General features: G+C 36.3%; 1 protein-coding gene and 1 long non-coding RNA gene across 42 annotated transcripts in view; one reads left to right on the top strand and one right to left on the bottom strand.

The window, feature by feature from the left end:
• The window catches only part of PTPRD (protein tyrosine phosphatase receptor type D), a 2,298,568-nt gene that overhangs the window by 1,608,355 nt on the left and 666,938 nt on the right, over nt 1-23,275 (bottom strand). For all 41 annotated transcript variants that reach the window (XM_055350539.2, XM_055350541.2, XM_055350534.2 and 38 more), the window contains one exon: nt 19,012-19,115. The gene's annotated coding sequence lies outside the window, so the exon portion shown is untranslated. The remainder of the gene's footprint in view (nt 1-19,011; nt 19,116-23,275) is intronic.
• On the top strand, nt 1,143-22,813 carry LOC129524581 (uncharacterized). Its single transcript, XR_008668412.2, has 4 exons — nt 1,143-1,517; nt 18,437-18,618; nt 19,940-20,047; nt 22,194-22,813. It is a non-coding gene; the product is annotated as an uncharacterized lncRNA (long non-coding RNA).

Below are 23,275 nucleotides of genomic sequence, written 5' to 3'. Positions count from 1 at the left end.
CCTTTAGATGGCTGTGGAGTCCTGCATGTGCCGCATGCGGATAATTATTCAAATGAAGTACACTTAAGAGCTTGCATTGTCTAAAGGCCCAATGATTCATGTAACTCCCCTATCAGCACAAATGAGAAGTTCCTGCCTGAATGCAGCAGATGGAAATGGAAATTATAGACTTTGGTAAGGCAGACTATATTGCAGCTTAATGATTTGCATTTTAAAAGTTGGGAGTTCTCATAAATACTAAAGAGAAAGAACAACGGGCTATATTAGGTAGTTTCAGGTGATTGTATGACCTGGTGCTAACTATTTAACCTGCCTGAGTGAGCCTCAGTCTTCGTTACTGCAGCATTTGTTAAGATATCAATGCCTGTTTGAATTCATGTCTTACTAAGCTGCTGCCAGGATTGAGTGACATGTGGATATAATAGGACTTCAGGAATTACAGTATTTCATAAATGCAGTAATAATCTGTTACATTTATAACACCTATACGCTTTTCTGTTTCTATCTTCATATACACCTTGAAGTTTTTTTTCATCATAATCAAAGATCTTTTCTTGAGGTTACAATAAACGGGATTTAACCCATAAGCAGCAATGTTAGCAATTTTCAAATTTCTTAGACATGTTTTAAGTTTTACATTTAAATCAGTGACAAAATTGTTGTCAGTTTTGGTTTGTGTCTTCCAAAACAGTGTCTCAGGCACTTGCTTTTTGATGAGACACTGTGCAAACGTTGAAGGATATTAGAAAACAGAACAGTTTGTTTACCTCAGCTTTTTGTGGTCTGGATAATTTGCACACTGCTTTTCAATAAGCTGATTTGTCTTCTTGTTTACACAGGCTGTGCTATAGCCATTTAAAGTTCAAAATTACTGCTAAAAAGTAATTGATCCTCTACTTCAATATCCCTGCTGTTTCATGAGCTCTCTTAACAATTCGAAGGAATCTATTTCTCACTGATGTTGAAAAACATAATAAGGTCACAGCAGGGAGGCTTTAGCTTCATTAAAGAACATTATTATAAAAATAAAATGATGGAGGAAAAAATTGTTTTTGTCCTTGTGGTACTGTTTCTGCAGATCCACATTAATCTGAACGTTTAAAGCAACAATAAATTTGTTACGTCCTCTTTATCATTCACTTCACCATGGTAACCCCTAGTGGTAGAAGGAGCTGCCAATTGCTCACTGCTCAGGTTCCAGGGGATTTCTTCCTCAGTTGAATAAGAAGGAGTTAAGCCTCTTTAGAAACGAGGGCTATAGCCTGTCAGTAACTAAATTTATTCCTGCTTTTAACATATCAGAATTCTGATGTCCAGAAAATGTAGATGCCAGCATTATTTAAAAACTGAGTAGAGAAGTGAATGGAAATTTTGACCCACTCCGGCTTCCATCTATCATGGGAGCCTATAACGCGGAATGAACGAAGAAGGATTTAAAATAGAAGATCAGTGATTGCTCTATTAATCTAGTTTAACTGATACTAAAGTCTGACAGAGCGAATTACAAGTTGCAGGCGGTAAGGCTTATCAATTCATTACTACTTTCAAGGCTCTACCTTGCTTTCTTTTTGCCTTTAGCTCCTGGCAAAGGACAGCCTTTTACAGTTCAATTTCTCAGTTTATTTTTGATTGCTTTTAATTAAATTTGATGGCCTGCTTCTGCACCACTGAAGTTATTGGAGTTGCAAAGCACTTTGCTGTTATAATGATAGCTCCCTTGATGTCTGTTCATTATTAACTGCTTTTCAAAAGTGCTGCTTTCAACTCTCATTTTATAAATATTTAAATAATTGTGAATTTCTATAACATAAATGTCTGTGCACAGAAGATAGGGTTTCTGTTTGCCTGTTTAATACATAGTAAAATAGAAATCTCTTTTTGTAATGTTATATAATATTAATTAAGAATGTGTCCTTAATTCATTCCTAACATAAACTCTCACATGAATAGCAGTATCTCAAAATAATAATGATCAATGATTTAAGAGCTATGACACTCACACATATAATTAATTCTAGTAAAATATCTTAGAATGATTTTTTAAATATATAGATCAAGAAAGTCCTGATTCTTTCTGGTCTTAAGATGAAATAGAGTATATTCAAGAGAACTTACAAATTACATAATAGTTTTACTGCTCAGGGGAAAAAAATGGCAGAGGATAAAATGAAAAGCCCTAATTTTTTTTTAAACAAAGACTGATGAATTAACAGTAGGTATCAATCTCTTTTCCTTCTCCAAGCTTCAGACAAATTATGGGAAAAGAATTTTTAAAAAGCCAATTTATCGAAGTAAAAAAAAAAACTAAAGATAGTAGAAAAGACAATAGTGTAATTGAGAGCAGCTGATATTATGTGTCCGACACTGTTCTAATTCATTTAGCAACCATAACATTCCTATCATTACCTCCATTTTATAAATGAGGAAATGGTGAATCATTAAGCAATTTGCTGATTATCACATATTCAGTAAGTGGCAAAGCTAGTATTCAAGTCCAAGCAGTGTCGTTGTAAAGTCATACACTTAATCCCTGTGCCATAATTCAATAAATTGTGGAGGATGGGAAGCAGGTGGAGAAATGATTCATATAGCAGGGCTGAGAAAGTACTGCCTATATGCCCACAGTGTGGAGCCCCCACAAGAAGTTAGCAAATCACTCAGAGAAGCTGTGAGCAGCTCACCACTTGGAAAAACTGAGTGCTTTAGAAGGCACAAATGAACTGCAGTTCTGAACAGAGAAAAATTCTTCAAGTTCTAAGGTGGTTGCTCTCTCTTCCTCTACAGTGGGCAATTACCTCTTCATTCCCATCACCTCCCTTTCTCTAAATCCCTTGAATCCGAAGTATACTATTCTGTGAAGAAATTAAACCTGTTAAATGTTAGATTTTGATCAGAGCTATTATTGGAAGTTCGCATAATCAAGGGACCTGTAACCTTCTTTCCCTTTTTGGTTTCTAGAACACCAATTATATTACTCAAGCCCCCATTCTAAAATTCCCTTGTAAAATATGAATGAAGAGCCACAGATCATCAGCAATGGAAGCAAAATTTCAGCATGAGTAGTTGAGACCTACAGTAACAACTAAAAAGGACTGAAATAGAGATAATGTCTATAATCAAAGAACAGGGAAATATTACACATAACCAATGTTGGAGTGAGAAAACAGTATGTGTTGTACTAAATCAAAAAATGAATGCTATAAAAAATAACAAAAATTTATTGGAAAAGTATGATAAATAAAATTTAAAAAACCAGTAGAACATAAGACAAACCAAAAACAAGAACATTCTATTAAAAACAGGGGGAATTTTATCTTTAAAAAATGGCATTGTCGTGAAAGGCAAGAAAAGCTGGAGAGGTTTTCCAGATTGAAGGGGACTGAAGAGATATGACAACTAATTGCAATACATGATTCTAGGTTGGACCCCATACTGGAGGAAAATCATGCTATAAAGAATTGGCTCAATTGATACAATTAGAATACTAGCAGTATATTACATCAAAGTATTTTATCAATGTCACATTTACTGAATCTTACTACCATACTGTAGGTAAGTAAGACTATCTATATCTTAGAAAACACACATTGAAATATTTAGTGGTGAAAGACCGTGTAACGTAAAATGACTAAGGAAAAAAAAGGACTGTGTATGTGTGTGTGGGGTGTGTGTGTGCGTGTGTGTGTGTATGTACAGAAAAAGGAAGCAAATAAGACAAATGCTAACTCTACAGATAATCTGGGTAAAAGATAGTGAGGTGTTGTATATTTTTACACCCTTTCTGTTAGTTTTTTTTTCAAATAAAATATTGTAATGGATAGAAGAATGGAAGATAAAAATCAAGAAAATCTATCAAAAGTTAAAAGAAAGACACAAAGAGATGGAAAATGACAAAAGACAGGAAGAGGAGAGCAATGCAGAAGGTCCAATGGCTGATTAATCATTAAAAAAAAAAAGATTTGTGACAGTTGATAAGACTAAATTATCAATTAAACTATAGAAGAAAATTTCTGAGCACACACAAAAAAATCGATCTCCAAACGAAATCAGTTCCACACAAAGGTATATCAAGAATTTCAGAAATGCTTAAAAGTTTCCTACAAAGAAAAAGCATACAACAAAACAATTTAAAAAGTAAAACAAGTCACCTACAAACAAAAAGGGAATCAGGCTGGCATCAAAGAGATCTTTTCATAATTGTGAGCAAGAATAATCTTCAACTTAAAATCTCAAGAAAATGCTCAATCAGATGGAAGGGTGGAGGTAAGCTCATTGAAGACAAGTACGCATCTAAAATGTATACTTCTCATGGGCCATATTTTTTAGAAAGCTACTAGAAGTTGTACTTCTGCAAATATGAGGTATTGAAATCAAGGAGAATGAAGTGCGATCTAGGAACAAGAAGTCCAACAGAGAAAAACAAAGACAGGGAGTCTTAGAGAGCAACCAGTGAGAGGGGAGCAGAAGGATGAAAGGCTAGAGGAGTGAAATCTAAACATATGAAGGATGGAATTAAAATATTTTGATTACTTTGTATATTTGAAATTTGAAATCATCACTGACAACTTTATAAACTTCAGGAAAAATAAATATATTAAGCTAAACATGTAAACCTAGAGAATAATATTTATGTAGTCATAATCATGTAAATAGGAAATAATGATTTCACCAGAAACAACACATTGAGAGAATAGTGGGAAAAGAGTCCTGTAATTAGTGCACCTGTCCTAATTCCTATGAAGGCATCATAATAGAAGTTATTAGGTAATGTTTAAAGTTGATAAATCAAGATAATAATACAAGCATATTAAATTAAAAACAATTAAGGTAGTTACCAAAAGAACCAGATACACGAGCTAAACATTGCTTTCTCTATTGAACAGGACTATAGCATAGAGAAGTGTCAAACAAGCTGCCATTATTCTGTTGCTGTTATTATAAGCCTCTTAATATAATACTATTTGATTACTAGATCATGAGCTCCTATTTATAAAAATAAAAGCAAATTTTAAAATTATAACAACTCATGTTGCTACAAAAGCCCTAAAGTCATTTCAACAATACAGTACACTGATGACACTTTCCTTGCCCGAGTTCTCTGTTTAGAAACTTTTTAAAAGAAACATCGTCCTGTGTTACATGTAATATGCTTTTGAAATAAAAACCATCTCCCATCACAAGGAGTTTTTAAAAGAGCCTAGATGTTCTTATTGTCCTTTGTATCTCTAAAAATAATTGCTTTAAAAATTAGGTTATTCCCTTTGACAAATATTTGAAAGCTAAAGTTTTGTGGGATTCAGTACAAGGATAGGCGTACCACATATCTCTACTTTTTATGAAATTTGTTGCTACTAATGTTAGAATATGTTTGAATGAAGCACCTTCTGTCCTTGCTTTCAACTCCTACCTAGAGTGCATGAAATACTAATCATCTCTTGTGTAATAGAATTTGTAAATTTCCACAAATAAAATATGTTTACTATAATTTCTAAATAGTCAATACTGAGCAGCAATACCTTTGACTTTAGCAGCTGGTATATAATGGTCTATATTACAGTGTTTATATTATAACTAATATATATTACAGATAGTGTTATTCAACTATTATAGTAGGTTGTAGCAGTACAAAATTAAATTATCACAAATCTACAATTTGCTCACAAATTTTTAGTGGCAATGATCACTTATACTACTGTAGAGAGGCAGTAATTGCCCATGTGCTGCCTAAAATGTGAGAAAGTTCTTATTACAGGGTAGGATAAAATTGTTGCCTTACTAAACAGAAATTCACATATTTCCCTCTCCAGAAAAACAAAAATGTGTATATTTAATATAGTCAAAGTTGAGTTTTTAAGGTAATCTGTGATCTCTAACAGGAGGGTGACTGTTGAATGTTTGGTATTTAAGGTCTTGCATACAGGACCTTGAAGGAGGTTGTATATTATATAAATAATCTTTGAAGAGTGATTTATGGTTTTGGATAACTAAAAGAATATTTGCTTCACTTCACATTAGTTTTTTTAAAGCACGTTTTTATTATTATAACAGTAATATTAAATATAGTGGTCTTTTTTCAGTACTTCTTTTTTTCAGCATTCAGATGACAACATTTTTTAAAAAACTCTTCTACCTTAACCTACCTGCATAACTAAGCTGAGATTATTCCTTCTCTCACTCATTATGCTAACTTCTAATGTCATGTCTCAAAAAATTTTATTCTAAGCACCTTTTTTCCTTATATCTTTGTTTCATTGTAATGCTAGATAGATGATGACTTGTGAGAAAGAATCTCAAATCTATATACTAATCTCCCTTTTTTTGTTTGTTTGTTTTGAGTTAGGGTCTGGCTTTATCACCCAGGCTAGAGTACAGTGTCATGGTCATGGCTTACTGTAGCTTTGAACTCCTGGGCTAAAGAGATCCTCCCACCTCAGCCTCCTAAGTAGCTGGGAGTACAGATGTACAGCACCATGCCTAGAAAAATTTTTTAAAAGTTTTTGTAGAAATGGGGTCTTTTTATGTTGCCCAGGCTGGTCTAGACTCCCAGCCTCAAGCGATCCTCCTGCTTCATCCTCCTAAAGTGCTGGGATTACAGGCATGAGCCACTGCACCCGGCCAACTTCTCTTATAAGTTCCAGGCTTGTACTTCTAAATTCTACCTATCTTATACTTACCTAATATTTTCCTAAGTCAAGCCCTTGAAAACTCAGTATGAGCAAAAGAAACATTAATATTTTTTGAGAATAACTGTATGGTAGTGTTAATCATCTCAGAAGAATTACTGGGGAACAGTACAATAAAACAGGAAAAATAGTGGATATTAAGACAGAAAGGGATCATCATCATACAAATTTTTAGTTGTATTTGCCCAAATTGTGTTGAAGGGGATAAAGCCAGGGAATATGGAAAGAAAAAAGGAAGATATCAAGGAGGCTATGAAAGAGGACTCAGATCTTGGAACGATGTATTTTTTTCAGTGAATACATGTTGAATGCATACAACAGAGGAAAAGAGCAGAAAAGAGAAAGAAAAAACCAAACTCTATGATTTAAAATTTCACTGAATGTGAAGATAATTGTATCATTAAAATAACTGAGAAAGGGTAGAAATAAAAATCATAAGTTTCAAATATATATGACTTATTGTTGACAAAAATGATAGTTGAAAGCTAAAGCCAAAATTTCTAACTAGGGTTAATGTGAAGATTTCAAGAGAAAATTTAATAAAGAACTACTTATGCAAGTGTTTTGAGAAATCAAAGGTATAGTTTACCCATTAGCATTTGTTTAGAGAGATAAAAGTCACTGAAATAAAATTTGTATTTTAAGCTATACATTTTCAGTGTTATATCATAAATTGGAATTGTATTTATTACAAATGGAAAAAGCTTTCCTGTAGCACACCAAGATTAGTTTTAATAGGTTCAAGAATTGTTGATTTGTAACCTTAACACTATTAGTGTTGTGGAAAATTAAATATAATTAGGTATTGCAGGAAAAAGTGTTCATTGAAGTTTATATTTTATATGCCTTAGGAGATTAATTTTGCTTATTAGTTTTTTGATATTTAAGCACTGCTATAAACATCACAGATTTTGTAATAACCATTATATACTTAACCAGTATAAAATATTGAGTATTTCTATATTAGAATATTTAAAAGCATTTCTACTTGTGATTTCACTGGGGGTACAACACAATGTAAACTATACCCACTGCTGGAGGAGGAGCATGAAATAAAGAACTCTTTGGGCGAACACTTAAAACCCACCTAAATCAATCTCTGTGTTTTCTTTTCAGTATTACCTTCCATTATTACTACCCTTTATTATGAAAGCATTGCTAGCTGTCCTTTCCTAAGTGCCCTCTACATTCAAATTCACCATTTCTGTATGTACTATTCCCTATATCTGCAATGCCATTCCCAGCCCACACATCTGCCCTATTGGATTTATATCAAATTCAGCTTTCCTCAAGAAGCCTTCTCAGTTGCTTTAACAAAAATTACTGGTCTGTCTTCTGGAAAACAACTGGTGTTTGATCTCTCCTTATCTTTTAGCACCTAACACTAATAGTATAGTTATGTAAAGGAATGCGTGTGTGTACATAATAACATACTATTTAGTATCTAAATACACCGTGCATCTCCTATGATGGATAAATTACAAGTATATTATTAATATCTATCTATTTTTCCCACACATCTAATGCAGTGCAATGTTCATAGATTCTTAATATTGTTTAAAATATGGCCTCTTTCTTTAGTCATTGAGAGCCATCTTTTTCAGAGCCAATTTCATTATTCTAGCCCTAGCTTATTTTCATGTCATTTGCATTTTCTTGAGATATGTGAATAAAGGACACAGGGGAAGAAAATGCAGTTGAGAGGTTGGTGAGTAGCAAGCTAATTCACTCAGATTTTACTACATATTGTTTGGAAGCCTAAGTTGTTTGGGTACAACTAACATAAAACTTGTTTTTATGTATTATAGGCATATATTCTTAAATGACTAATGAACTCTGCTTCATGTGAACAACTTTTCATCTTCTGATCATTTTCAATATTTTATTACAGTTTGAAAAATATTGTAGTGCTCCAGAAAATATAATGTCAACCATTAAAATTCAACTTTGCTACAGTTGTTGGCAATATTAAATAACTTTTGTTGCTGCATGATGTTAGCTGCAGCTTAAATTTCAGATCATGAAGTGTTATTAATATTACATGGTTAGAATTAATTTCCAGATCAATGAATCAATGCTATCTTAATATTCTGTGCCTTTAAATTTCATACCACATTATTTTGTGAGTGGATTTCATAAAAGGAAGATGCTTTATGTTGCCAAGCTCATTATCTTGAGTTTTTGTCCAGAACTGAATTCCCTTTGTTATCAAAGGACAGAGAGAGCACCTTATAAACTATTGAACAATGCTGATTTGATGGGCAGGCAACTTACATTAAACTTAAAAGGAGGGAATTTTCTTTGCAAATATGTAAAGATCACTTACACAAAGTAAAGAGATATTTCACTATGGGAACAACAACAAAGACAGACTCACAATGCCATAAAGTGGAAAAAATGATTAACATGGAAAAATCCATAACTACTATTATTAGAATATTAACTAATCTGAATATTTTATATGTAAACTCGACTAGTGATACCTGACCTTGTATTTGGTGAAAGAAAATAAAGAACAAAGTTAATTTCACACCTAATACAGTAGCAGTCATCTGTCTCTCTACACACACACACACACACACACACACACACACACACACATACACAGTTTGCATTTTGGAAGAAAACTTAATTTTTTGAAGCCACTTATTTTCTTTAAACTTGATGCTTTGGTAAGCTATTATTTCACTTGGTAATATCAATTAGTTTTCACACTTATAAAGTGCTTAAACATTTATAAAATATTTGTAAAATGCTTTCACAAATACACTAGTTGATTTATAAAATAGAGACAATTTAGAACAAATAAATGATTTAAGTCTCAGAGGTTTGAAGAGACTTGTATGCTCTGGTCTGTATAACTCATACATGGCAGAGTAGATAATTGAGCCTAAGCAATAGATACCATATCTGTCCACTACACCTATTTTACTATGTCACTAACTCTGTGATCCTTCTAGTCTCCACTTAGTGTTTGTTAGCTCCCACATTTAGGATGTGCATACTGGGGGAGAAGAACAGAAGAAAGAATGATGAAGGATTATCAAGAGTAAATTAACAATTAAAATGCTTATATTCACAAACTTGCCCCTTTGGACCACTAAGGTTAACTTGAGCCTACTCAGTCAACCTGGGCAGCCCTTCCTCTACACCTCTTGCTATCAAGGAGTATTTTGCTTTTTGAAACTTGATAATGGGGAGGGCCAGAAGAGAAAACACTTGTTTTTTGAGACAGTCTCACTACTCTGTCACCAGGCTAAAGTGCAGTGGCGTGATCTTGTCTCACTGCAACCTCTGCCTCCTGGGTTCAAACGATTCTCCTGCCTCAGCCTCCCATGCAGCTGGGACTACAGGCATGTGCCACCATGCCCAGCTAACTTTTATATTTTTAGTAGAGACAGGTAGATAGTAGAGACTATCTTGGCCAGGATAGTCTCAATCTCAATCTCTTGACCTCGTGATCTGCCCACCTCAGCCTCCCAAAGTGCTGAGATTACAGGCTCAAGCCACAGCGCCTGGCCAAGAAAACACTTTTAAAGAGGTTTCTGAAAGAGACAGGGCCTGGATAAGGTTGATTTAATTACAGAGGATGTCCCTAGGAAGTTTAAATTCAAAAAGTTACATAGAGCTATGTGATGAATGTGGTCTACTTGTACTACATCATGTTCTAAAAAGAGAATATGAGTTATTTTGAAATTACAGCTGGTCTGTTTTCTTTTGCCATAGTGCTGCTCTGATTTTGGATGACATGGGTCACAATATAATGAGGACACCAGAGATAATGGACAGTACTCATACTCAAGGTTATACTCATTTACCACCTAGTTCAGGAGTCAGATACTCAATCTGTAGGAAACAAAACAAAACAAAACACCAGAGCATAAGAAGTACTATGAGATAAAGCAGAGCTATAGGAATACCCTACTTAGGGCTGGGACCTCCAGGAGTATCTACCTGAAGAAGTTACACAAATGAGCGCTCAAGGGAGGAAGGAAAAACCAGACATCAGCACTGGAAACAGTTTAGGAGACCTGCAGTTCATTTGGTATGTTGATCTAGTACACAATTAGAGTGTGCCTTTGGTTAGAGTCACAGAATTGGGAATATCGAAGCCATGGACATAAGTGAGATCATTCAAATAGAACACACACACAGAATAAAAAGGGCAAGAATGGACCTGGAAACCACAGTCTATGTGGAAGACAAGAACAAGAAGTCTGAGAAAGAGACTGCTAACAATATTTCTACAGAGTTTATTTTTAAAATGACATTTTCACATAAAAACAATTTCTTGTATGTTTGAGTTTTCAAATGTAAACAAATGTACAACTCATTCGTGTGTCACTGAAACTGGATAAAGAATTGCAGAAAAAGCATTGAAACAGAAGTAACTTTGAATATTTGATAAAGAAAAATCTTATTGTGATTATATAATGTTGTAATTTTTATTAAAAATGCAGTATTTTAAAGTTTAAGTATATGATGAAAGTCAGCATTGAGTATATCAGTATGGCTATTCTGCTTACACTTGACACAAACACAATATTTAAATTTATGAAATATGTATTATTTATGCTTTTCCACAAAATGAGGTAGAACAATATAAGTGAGCATAATATGTATGTTTATCCATGTAAACAGGTCAATTTTAATTATTATAAACACGATTAAAAGCACATTTCTGTATGGTTACCCTTAAAGTCCCTACTCAAATTTCTTTCCTTTTAAAGGACTTTACATATTGACTAGATAGGAATTACTACCGTGACTCTCCCGAATTCATAATTTTCCTTAGTATAAAATAAAAATATATTTAAATATGCTTTTAACACAAATAGAATTTTACTCCAATTCTGTATTATAACTTGATTTTAATCCCTCTAGAAAATATGGTGACTATTTTTTCACAACCTCATTATTCTTCTATCCTATTTTTATAAACAATTTAAGTGACAATTTTCAAAATTAGAAGTTACTTTTTTCCTATAGAAAAAAATTGATTGTAAGAACAGGTTAAAAATAAAAAAAAGAACTAAAAATTACTGGGGAGGAGCCAAGATGGCCGAATAGGAACAGCTCCGGTCTACAGCTCCCAGCGTGAGCGACGCAGAAGACGGGTGATTTCTGCATTTCCATCTGAGGTACCGGGTTCATCTCACTAGGGAGTGCCAGACAGTAGGCGCAGGTCACTGGGTGCGTGCACCGTGCGCAAGCCGAACCAGGGTGAGGCATCCAGAAGCGCAAGGGGTCAGGGAGCTCCCTTTCCTAGTCAAAGAAAGGGGTGACAGACGGCACCTGGAAAATCGGGTCGCTCCCATCCGAATACTGCGCTTTTCCGAAAGGCTTAAAAAACGGCGCACCATGAGATTATATCCGGCACCTGGCTCGCAGGGTCCTACGCCCACGGAGTCTCGCTGATTGCTAGCACAGCAGTCTGAGATCAAACTGCAAGGCAGCAGCGAGGCTGGGGGAGGGGCACCCGCCATTGCCCAGGCTTGCTTAGGTAAACAAAGCAGCCTGGAAGCTGGAACTGGGTGGAGCCCACCACAGCTCAAGGAGGCCTACCTGCCTCTGTAGGCTCCACCTCTGGGGGCAGGGCACAGACAAACAAAAAGACAGCAGTAACCTCTGCAGACTTAAATGTCCCTGTCTGACGGCTTTGAAGAGAGCAGTGGTTCTCCCAGCATGCAGCTGGAGATCTGAGAACAGGCAGACTGCCTCCTCAAGTGGGTCCCTGACCCCTGACCCCCAAGTAGCCTAACTGGGAGGTACCCCCCAGCAGGGGCACACTGACACCTCACACGGCAGGGTATTCCAACAGACCTGCAGCTGAGGGTCCTGTCTGTTAGAAGGAAAACTAACAAACAGAAAGGACATCCACACCAAAAACCCATCTGTACATCAACATCATCAAAGACCAAAAGTAGATAAAACCACAAAGATGGGGAAAAAACAGAACAGAAAAACTGGAAACTCTAAAAAGCAGAGCACCTCTCCTCCTCCAAAGGAACACAGTTCCTCACCAGCAACGGAACAAAGCTGGATGGAGAATGACTTTGACAAGCTGAGAGAAGAAGGCTTCAAACGATCAAATTACTCTGAGCTATGGGAGGACATTCAAACCAAAGGCAAAGAAGTTGAAAACTTTGAAAAAAATTTAGAAGAATGTATAACTAGAATAACCAATACAGAGAAGTGCTTAAAGGAGCTGATGGAGCTGAAAACCAAGGCTCGAGAACTACGTGAAGAATGCAGAAGCCTCAGGAGCCAATGCAATCAACTGGAAGAAAGGGTATCAGCAATGGAAGATGAAATGAATGAAATGAAGTGAGAAGGGAAGTTTAGAGAAAAAAGAATACAAAGAAACGAGCAAAGCCTCCAAGAAATATGGGACTATGTGAAAAGACCAAATCTACGTCTGATTGGTGTACCTGAAAGTGATGGGGAGAATGGAACCAAGTTGGAAAACACTCTGCAGGATATTAACCAGGAGAACTTCCCCAATCTAGCAAGGCAGGCCAACTGTTCAGATTCAGGAAATACAGAGAACGCCACAAAGATACTCCTCCAGAAGAGCAACTCCAAGACACATAATTGTCAGATTCACCAAAGTTGAAATGAAGGAAAAAATGTTAAGGGCAGCCAGAGAGAAAGGTCGGGTTACCCTAAAACGAAAGCCCATCAGACTAACAGCGGATCTTTCGGCAGAAACCCTACAAGCCAGAAGAGAGTGGGGGCCAATATTCAACATTCTTAAAGAAAAGAATTTTCAACCCAGAATTTCATATCCAGCCAAACTAAGCTTAATAAGTGAAGGAAAAATAAAATACTTTACAGACAAGCAAATGCTGAGAGATTTTGTCACCACCAGGCCTGCCCTAAAAGAGCTCCTGAAGGAAGCGCTAAACATGGAAAGGAACAACCAGTACCAGCCACTGCAAAATCATGCCAAAATGTAAAGACCATCGAGACTAGGAAGTAACTGCATCAACTAACGAGCAAAATAACCAGCTAACATCATAATGACAGGATCAAATTCACACATAACAATATTAACTTTAAATGTAAATGGACTAAATGCTCCAATTAAAAAACACGGACTGGCAAATTGGATAAAGAGTCAAGACCCATCAGTGTGCTGTATTCAGGAAACCCATCTCATGTGCAGAGACACACATAGGCTCAAAATAAAAGGATGGAGGAAGATCTACCAAGCAAATGGAAAACAAAAAAAGGCAGGAGTTGCAATCCTAGTCTCTGATAAAACAGACTTTAAACCAACAAAGATCAAAAGAGACAAAGAAGGCCATTACATAATGGTAAAGGGATCAATTCAACAAGAAGAGCTAACTATCCTAAATATATATGCACCCAATACAGGAGCACCCAGATTCATAAAGCAAGTCCTGAGTGACCTACAAAGAGACTTAGACTCCCACACATTAATAATGGGAGACTTTAACACCCCAATGTCAACATTAGACAGATCAACGAGACAGAAAGTCAATAAGGATACCCAGGAATTGAACTCAGCTCTGCACCAAGGGGACCTAATAGACATCTACAGAACTCTCCACCCGAAATCAACAGAATATACATTTTCTTCAGCACCACACCACACCTATTCCAAAATTGACCACATACTTGGAAGTAAAGCTCTCCTCAGCAAATGCAAAAGAACACAAATTATAACAAACTATCTCTCAGACCACAGTGCAATCAAACTAGAACTCAGGATTAAGAATCTCACTCAAAAATCGCTCAACTACATGGAAACTGAACAACCTGCTCCTGAGTGACTACTGGGTACATAACGAAATGAAGGCAGAAGTAAAGATGTTCTTTGAAACCAACAAGAACAAAGACACAACATACCAGAATCTCTGGGACACATTCAAAGCAGTGTGTAGAGGGAAATTTATAGCACTAAATGCCCACAAGAGAAAGCAGGAAAGATCCAAAATTGACACCCTAACATCACAATTAAAAGAACGAGAAAAGCAAGAGCAAACACATTCAAAAGCTAGCAGAAGGCAAGAAAAAACTAAAATCAGAGCAGAACTGAAGGAAATAGAGACACAAAAAACCCTTCAAAAAATTAACGAATCCAGGAGCTGGTTTTTTGAAAGGATCAACAAAATTGATAGACCACTAGCAAGACTAATAAAGAAAAAAAGAGAGAAGAATCAAATAGACGCAATAAAAAATGATAAAGGGGATATCACCACCAATACCACAGAAATACAAACTACCATCAGAGAATACTACAAACACCTCTACGCAAATAAACTAGAAAATCTAGAAGAAATGGATAAATTCCTCGACACATACACTCTCCCAAGACTAAACCAGGAAGAAGTTGAATCTCTGAATAGACCAATAACAGGATCTGAAATTGTGGCAATAATCAATAGCTTACCAACCAAAAAGAGTCCAGGACCAGATGGATTCACAGCCGAATTCTACCAGAGGTACAAGGAGGAACTGGTACCATTCCTTCTGAAACTATTCCAATCAATAGAAAAAGAGGGAATCCTCCCTAACTCATTTTATGAGGCCAGCATCATTCTGATACCAAAGCCGGGCAGAGACACAACTAAAAAAGAGAATTTTAGACCAATATCCTTGATGAACATTGATGCAAAAATCCTCAGTAAAATACTGGCAAAACGAATCCAGCAGCACATCAAAAAGCTTAACCACCATGATCAACTGGGCTTCATCCCTGGGATGCAAGGCTGGTTCAATATATGCAAATCAATAAATGTAATCCAGCATATAAACAGAGCCAAAGACAAAAACCACATGATTATCTCAATAGATGCAGAAAAGGCCTTTGACAAAATTCAACAACCCTTCATGCTAAAAACCCTCAATAAATTAGGTATTGATGGGACGTATTTCAAAATAATAAGAGCTATCTATGACAAACCCACAGCCAATATCATACTGAATGGGCAAAAACTAGAAGCATTCCCTTTGAAAACTGGCACAAGACAGGGATGCCCTCTCTCACCACTCCTATTCAACATGGTGTTAGAAGTTCTGGCCAGGGCAATGAGGCAGGAGAAGGAAATAAAGGGCATTCAATTAGGAAAAGAGGAAGTCAAATTGTCCCTGTTTGCAGACGACATGATTGTATATCTAGAAAACCCCACTGTCTCAGCCCAAAATCTCCTTAAGCTGTTAAGCAACTTCAGCAAAGTCTCAGGATACAAAATCAATGTACAAAAATCACAAGCATTCTTATACACCAACAACAGACGAACAGAGAGCCAAATCATGAGTGAACTCCCATTCACAATTGCTTCAAAGAAAATAAAATACCTAGGAATCCAACTTACAAGGGATGTGAAGGACCTCTTCAAGGAGAACTACAAACCACTGCTCAAGGAAATAAAAGAGGATACAAACAAATGGAAGAACATTCCATGCTCATGGGTAGGAAGAATCAATATCGTGAAAATGGCCATACTGCCAAAAGTAATTTATAGATTCAACGCCATCCCCATCAAGCTACCAATGACTTTCTTCACAGAATTGGAAAAAACTACTTTAAAGTTCATACGGAACCAAAAAAGAGCCCACATCGCCAAGTCAATCCTAAGCCAAAAGAACAAAGCTGGAGGCATCACACTACCTGACTTCAAACTATACTACAAGGCTACAGTAACCAAAACAGCATGGTACTGGTACCAAAACAGAGATATAGATCAATGGAACAGAACAGAGCCCTCAGAAATAACGCCGCATATCTACAACTATCTGATCTTTGACAAACCTGACAAAAACAAGCAATGGGGAAAGGATTCCCTATTTAATAAATGGTGCTGGGAAAACTGGCTAGCCATATGTAGAAAGCAGAAACTGGATCCCTTCCTTACACCTTATACAAAAATCAATTCAAGATGGATTAAAGACTTAAACATTAGACCTAAAACCATAAAAATCCTAGAAGAAAACCTAGGCATTACCATTCAGGACATAGGCATGGGCAAGGACTTCATGTCTAAAACACCAAAAGCAATGGCAACAAAAGCCAAAATTGACAAATGGGATCTAATTAAACTAAAGAGCTTCTGCACAGCAAAAGAAACTACCATCAGAGTGAACAGGCAACCTACAAAATGGGAGAAAATTTTCGCAACCTACTCATCTGACAAAGGGCTAATATCCAGAATCTACAATGAACTCCAACAAATTTACAAGAAAAAAACAAACAACCCCATCAAAAAGTGGGCGAAGGACATGAACAGACACTTCTCAAAAGAAGACATTTATGCAGCCAAAAAACACATGAAAAAATGCTCACCATCACTAGCCATCAGAGAAATGCAAATCAAAACCACAATGAGATACCATCTCACACCAGTTAGAATGGCAATCATTAAAAAGTCAGGAAACAACAGGTGCTGGAGAGGATGTGGAGAAATAGGAACACTTTTACACTGTTGGTGGGACTGTAAACTAGTTCAACCATTGTGGAAGTCAGTGTGGCGATTCCTCAGGGATCTAGAACTAGAAATACCATTTGACCCAGCCATCCCATTACTGGGTATATACCCAAAGGACTATAAATCATGCTGCTACAAAGACACATGCACACATACGTTTATTGCGGCATTATTCACAATAGCAAAGACTTGGAACCAAGCCAAATGTCCAACAATGATAGACTGGATTAAGAAAATGTGGCACATATACACCATGGAATACTATGCAGCCATAAAAAATGATGAGTTCATGTCCTTTGTAGGGACATGGATGAAATTGGAAATCATCATTCTCAGTAAACTATGGCAAGAACAAAAAACCAAACACCGCATATTCTCACTCATAGGTGGGAATTGAACAATGAGATCACATGGACACAGGAAGGGGAACATCACACCCTGGGGACTGTTGTGGGGTGGGGGGATGGGGGAGGGATAGCATTGGGAGATATACCTAATGCTAGATGACGAGTTAGTGGGTGCAGCGCACCAGCATGGCACATGTATACATATGTAACTAACCTGCACAATGTGCACATGTACCCTAAAACTTAAAGTATAATAATAAAAAAATAAAAATAAAAAATAAAAAAATAAAAATTACTATATTGGTCTCTTTTATCTTTTTTCTCTATATACACATAAAAGTTATCTTATAAAGACATTTTAATCCAATTTCTAAAATTTAAATGTATGCCTGCTCCTTCTTTCATGTCAGAAGTATTTTTCTCAAGCATGTGTTTTAATATTTCCATAGAATTTTACTATTAGAAAAAATATTTTATAAATTTTATACAAGCATATATTTGGGCTATTTATAACTTACACTGGTATTACAATGACTATAAAAACATAATTCTGTTTAAATATTTTCAGATATTCCTAATTATTTACTTACATTAAATCACAAGATACAGAATTGCTGTGGAGGAGGGATTGTTGAGGTATTTGATAAATAGACCAAATACTTATTACATATTTCTTGTATCTATTTTATAGCATTTGTCCTAGTACTGTTGATGAGTTTATCTTCTTTACTATTCTTTGAAACTGTGGAAGACAGATTGCATGTGAATTACTCATAAGTTATGTGTAGGCCCACCATGTAGTTCTTACAGTGTATGAAAATCATTTTAAAAAATAAGCTGTATAATACGTATATTTCATTCCCTAAACTGTTATTCTATTCAGTTTACCAAAGTTTCATATTAATGTTTCTACATGATGTGATGAATATATTCTGGCTATGGATTTCTGAAGGTACAGACTTGGAGTGGATCATAACTGGAATTGGAGGCAGAGATCTTACCTCTTGTAATTTTAAGACTGCTAATCGAGGAGTCTTTTGAGTTACTGGATTATCTGCTTGCCCTTATTGCCTAACTCTGGAAATGACAAAACCTGCGGTCCTGAAGGGTTACTCGGCCCTCAGGTGATTACCGGTAAGGTGGCACTGAACAATGTGCCAGTTGAAATGCTTAATGATAACTCTGGTTTCCCACTCTGGATCACTACTACAAACAGCTTTCAGTCTTATGAGGTTTTAGCATTTACTCTACTTCTAGCTCAGATATTTTGATCCTCAGTTCAGAAAGAAATCCATTCATAGTTACCTATTCTACAACTTGAAATTAGGTGGATTAAAAAGTATATGCATTGACCTAAAGACACTATCGAATTTTAAAATTATACTATTTTAAAGAAATGCAGTGTTTTCGTATTTTGAAAGCGTGAAAGGGTTGATGGAGTTACATCATTAATTCTGTAGATAAAAGTCCAAAAAACACACATCTTGTGTCATGGAAAACTAGCATACCCAGTCATACTGAACTCACCTGGAGCCGAAGCCCATCGCTTCCCTCGGTGCCAACATGCTGTCAGTCAGACACCTCTAACTGGAATATCACAGGCCAGGAACTGCTTGCCTTTTATTTTCCACCTGGAGCAAAATATAGTGTCAGTCATTTCTTCATGTTCCTTGAAGCACAATAAGATATTCATTATGTTATCTTTTCCTGTCACATTAGACACTCATTTATCAGAATGCTCAACACAAAGGAAAGAAGTATAAATTCTTCACCTCTATAATTTACATCTGAGGGATTAATATAGCACCTGTATAAGTCAAAGGGACCATCTATATTTTATCTCCTATAAAATCTTCCTTATAAAAGGTTATTTATTACTTGAGCGCAATCATTCCTATCCATTTGGTTTAAGTAATTGATGCGTTAATTTAAGAAGCCATTTTCCATATAGTGTCCTTGGAAACAGTAAATCAAAATACATTTTTAAACTCCAGAGAGAAGCTGATGTTGAAAATAATTCATTTTCTGAATTCCTTTTTTTTTAACCATGAAAAGGAATCTCAGTAGGAAACAGAATATGATAATGCAATTGCATTAGTTTTATGCCTATGCTCTTTTATATTTCTCAACTTGAGAGACACTGATAAAGAACACTGATGTTTTCTCCAATGCACCAGAGTGTTGCTACTATGGAAATAGACCATTTGACCTCATGATAAAAATTATAGGCTTGACGAAAACCATAGAGCGGGGCTCCTGTATGAATGGAATGTGCCAGGTAGGGTCTTGTACTGCCCACAAATAGAGCTACTGACCTTTAGTATTTTAGCCTTGCTCCAGTTTGGTAGACAACTGGGTGGTTTTAAGGAACTCTAAAAATGCAAGAGATGCAGCACTGTTGCAGTCTTCTGGTGGTTTGTGCAGTCTTTGATTTGTCTATGTCTGCCTCCCCAAGATTTGGAGTTTGTTGCTGAACTGAATTCATGATGAAGATCCTGCAATTTGGTGACCTCCTTTTTGATGCTCACTGCTTATCTGAATCTTCAAAACCAGGACTGACCAGGTCAATAAAACCTATTTCTTGATCTAACCGCCAGAGTACCCATTTACCTCTTGTTGTACCTACTTGGTATTAATTGCTTGCTTGGATCATCACCTGATGCCTGGTAACACCCTCTGTGAATGAATCATGTGGCTCCCTGTATTTTGATAAATGCAGTGAAATCTGTCTTCTGGTGTCAAGCTTGGAACCACTTATTTTGTCTCATCTTGCTAATACTCATTTAGCTTAAGAGTTTTTTCTATGCAGTACGATGTGAAGGGCTCAAGAAAGTCCCACCAGAATTGCTTTATGTAAATCAAACCTTAAGAGCAAATATCATTCTCTCCTTGTAGCCCTTTTTAATCTCAGATCATTCTGGAATCCACTTTATCACCTTCATTTCTTCTGCTACTGCCACAATAAACTTTCATCAGTTCTCACTTAGATAGTAACTTCCTGAATATGGATCTTGTGCCAGGTGAAAACAGATGGCACTTTCAAATTAGGGTAACTTGAGTAGAGCTTAATAAAGAACTCATTTATGAAAGTGTGGGCTGTATGTGGGGAAACCACAAGGAAGCTATGATGGAGTTGATACCATCTCTAGACTTGCAGGGATGAGGGAGGGAGCAGTTACTGACATCTAAGAGTCAGATATATAGTGGGCCTCTTGGAGAGGAGCAATGATCTTGGTTTGGGAGTCACAGGTAGCATAAGGTGGCAGCACAGAGGGAAGTCTGAGGATAAAGGATAAACCCCTCTCATCTTCTCCCTTACCTCTGCTTTCTTGACTAGACTACCTATGGGACAAACCTCACTGGAAGCCTGAGTGCTTTGGAGCCTGTCAATGAACTCCATCAGGCTAGTTGCCAGGGGAATAGGATAGTAAAGAAAGAGTGACTCTAAAGGAAAAACGGAAGAGATCCAGCTAACACTTTTATGCATACTTAATGGGGTTTGAAATTAGATTTGAGTCCTATCTCTACCTAGATGTATAATTCTAGACAGATAACTTTTATAAATCTTGGTATCATTATCTGTACAACAGAGATAATACATTCTTCTGAGTTTCGTTAAATTAAATCGCATAGCATACCTGGAGGCTATAATATTAACAAAAGTGGCAACAGCTCTCCTGTTGAAATACAAAAATAAATCAACAAACACATATATGCTCCAGTCATGCTCTTCACCACTTGCTCTAATTGGTCATGTATTTTCAAACTTCTGCACTTTCATAAGGGTTGTTCCCTCCACTTAAGAATGATTTCTCTTCCTACATTTCAACCCTGATTTGCCTAGAAAACTCTTGCTCATATTTTACAGTCTATGAGATATGATCTGAAGGCTTTCTCCAGCTTTTTAATCAAGAAAAGGTAACCATTCCCTTCTTGTTCTTCCATGGCACACAGCTCTCCGCAAATCACTTAGACCTGGGGGTGGGCAATCTTTTGGCTTCCCTGGGCCACACCAGAAAAAAAGAGTTGTCTTGGGCTACACATAAGATACACTAACACTAATGATAGCTGATGAGAAAAAGAAAATTCCAAAAAAATCTCATGTTTTCTCATGTTTTAAGAAAATTTGTGAACTTGTGTTGGGCTACATTCAAAGCCGTCCTGGGCCGCATGCTGCCTGTGGGCCACAGGATAGACAAGCTTGATTTAGATCATGCCTGGCTTCCTATATGACTATGAGGGAAGGGAAAAGCTATGTCTGACAGATTTGTATGCTCAAAAGGTGGTTCACAGCCAGGTTCTTAATATTCAATAAACATTAAGTGAATGAAGAAATATGTGTATCTTTTTATTTTAGACAGTCTCACTCTGATGTCCAGGCTGAAGGGCAGTGGCATGATCTCGGCTCACTGCAATTTCTGCCTCCTGGGTTCAAGTGATTCTCCTGCCTAAGCCTCCCGAGTAGCTGGGATTACAGGAACCCAGCACCACGCCTGGGTAATTTTTGTATTTTTAGTAGAGGTGGAGTTTCACCATATTGGCCAGGCTGTTCTTGAACTCCTGACATCAGGTGATCCACTGGCCTCAGCCTCCCAAAGTGTTAGGATTACTGGCGTGAGCCACTGAGCCCAGCCAAATGTGTATATCTATAATAAATTTGTCACAATGTAAGGAAAGGTTTCAGTAACTTCAATCCTCTTTTCCCAAAGGACAGATTGGCCTGTGACAACTGGTGCATGGTGGAGAGTAGAACAACTCTGAAGAAGAGGTCCCAAAGGAAACTCCAGTCACTTTTGTAACTTTTCTCTGGGAAGCCTTGCTGGAAAATTCACGTCATTCATTCCAAGGTTGCCAAAAGCACTACAATTGATTGATTTCCAGAAGAAAAATCAGTAGTTACTAGCTAATTATGACAACAAATACTTCTCTGTATATCTAATGTATTTGAATGATTTAAAATAAAGAGTTGAATCTCCAACATTTTCTGAAAGCCCAGCCAAAAGTTCTATCCCACAATTGTTAAAACATTTATTCCATTTTGTGACTAGGTAATGAATTCCTGTGAATCATGAATCTAAGCCACAGGAAATAGTACACAGGACAAAATATTATTCTCACACTTGCCTCCATGCTTCCCATTTCCCACCCTCACCAAAACCACATTGATTGGCATCTGTGTGTCCTTGTAAAATTTCCTTCTGGAAATACAAACGAATACGACCATACATATATTCTTATTCTCCACCTTCTTTAAAAAAATTCAATGATTTACCAATATTATGGGCCTTACATTTTTCACTTAAAGTTAGGGGGGCATTATATCAGTAAATAAAAAGCATCTTCATCATCTTCATTATTTTCAGCTGTACGTGTTTCTATTTTACTGATATACCATAATTTAACCAGCACTCTCCCCAAAACGATTTAAAAACCCCTTTTCCTATTAAAGAGTTTATAATAAATTACTATTTATGCATCAATTTGTATATAAGATGTACATCTGTAGAATAGATTTCTATAAGTATGTGTAGGAAGGTCAAGGGGCAAATGAATCTGTAACTATCAGATATAGTGCCCAATTTCCTTCCTTGGGAATCAAACTAATTTGTGCTTCTCCCAACAATCTACAAGATTGCTTGGGTGGGCCGACTTCTACAATTCTGCAAATCTTACAGGTGAAAAGTTTTATATCAATGCTATTTTAATTAGCATTTAAAAAATTATAAGGTAGTTTGAGCATGTTTCCATAATATTTAAAGACATTTGTGTATATTTTTCTGTGAAATTTCTG

The sequence above is a fragment of the Gorilla gorilla genome, chromosome 13 (genome assembly GCF_029281585.2).
Source record: "Gorilla gorilla gorilla isolate KB3781 chromosome 13, NHGRI_mGorGor1-v2.1_pri, whole genome shotgun sequence".
Classification (NCBI taxonomy): domain Eukaryota; kingdom Metazoa; phylum Chordata; class Mammalia; order Primates; family Hominidae; genus Gorilla; species Gorilla gorilla.
This window is presented reverse-complemented; position numbering and strand designations above follow the sequence as displayed.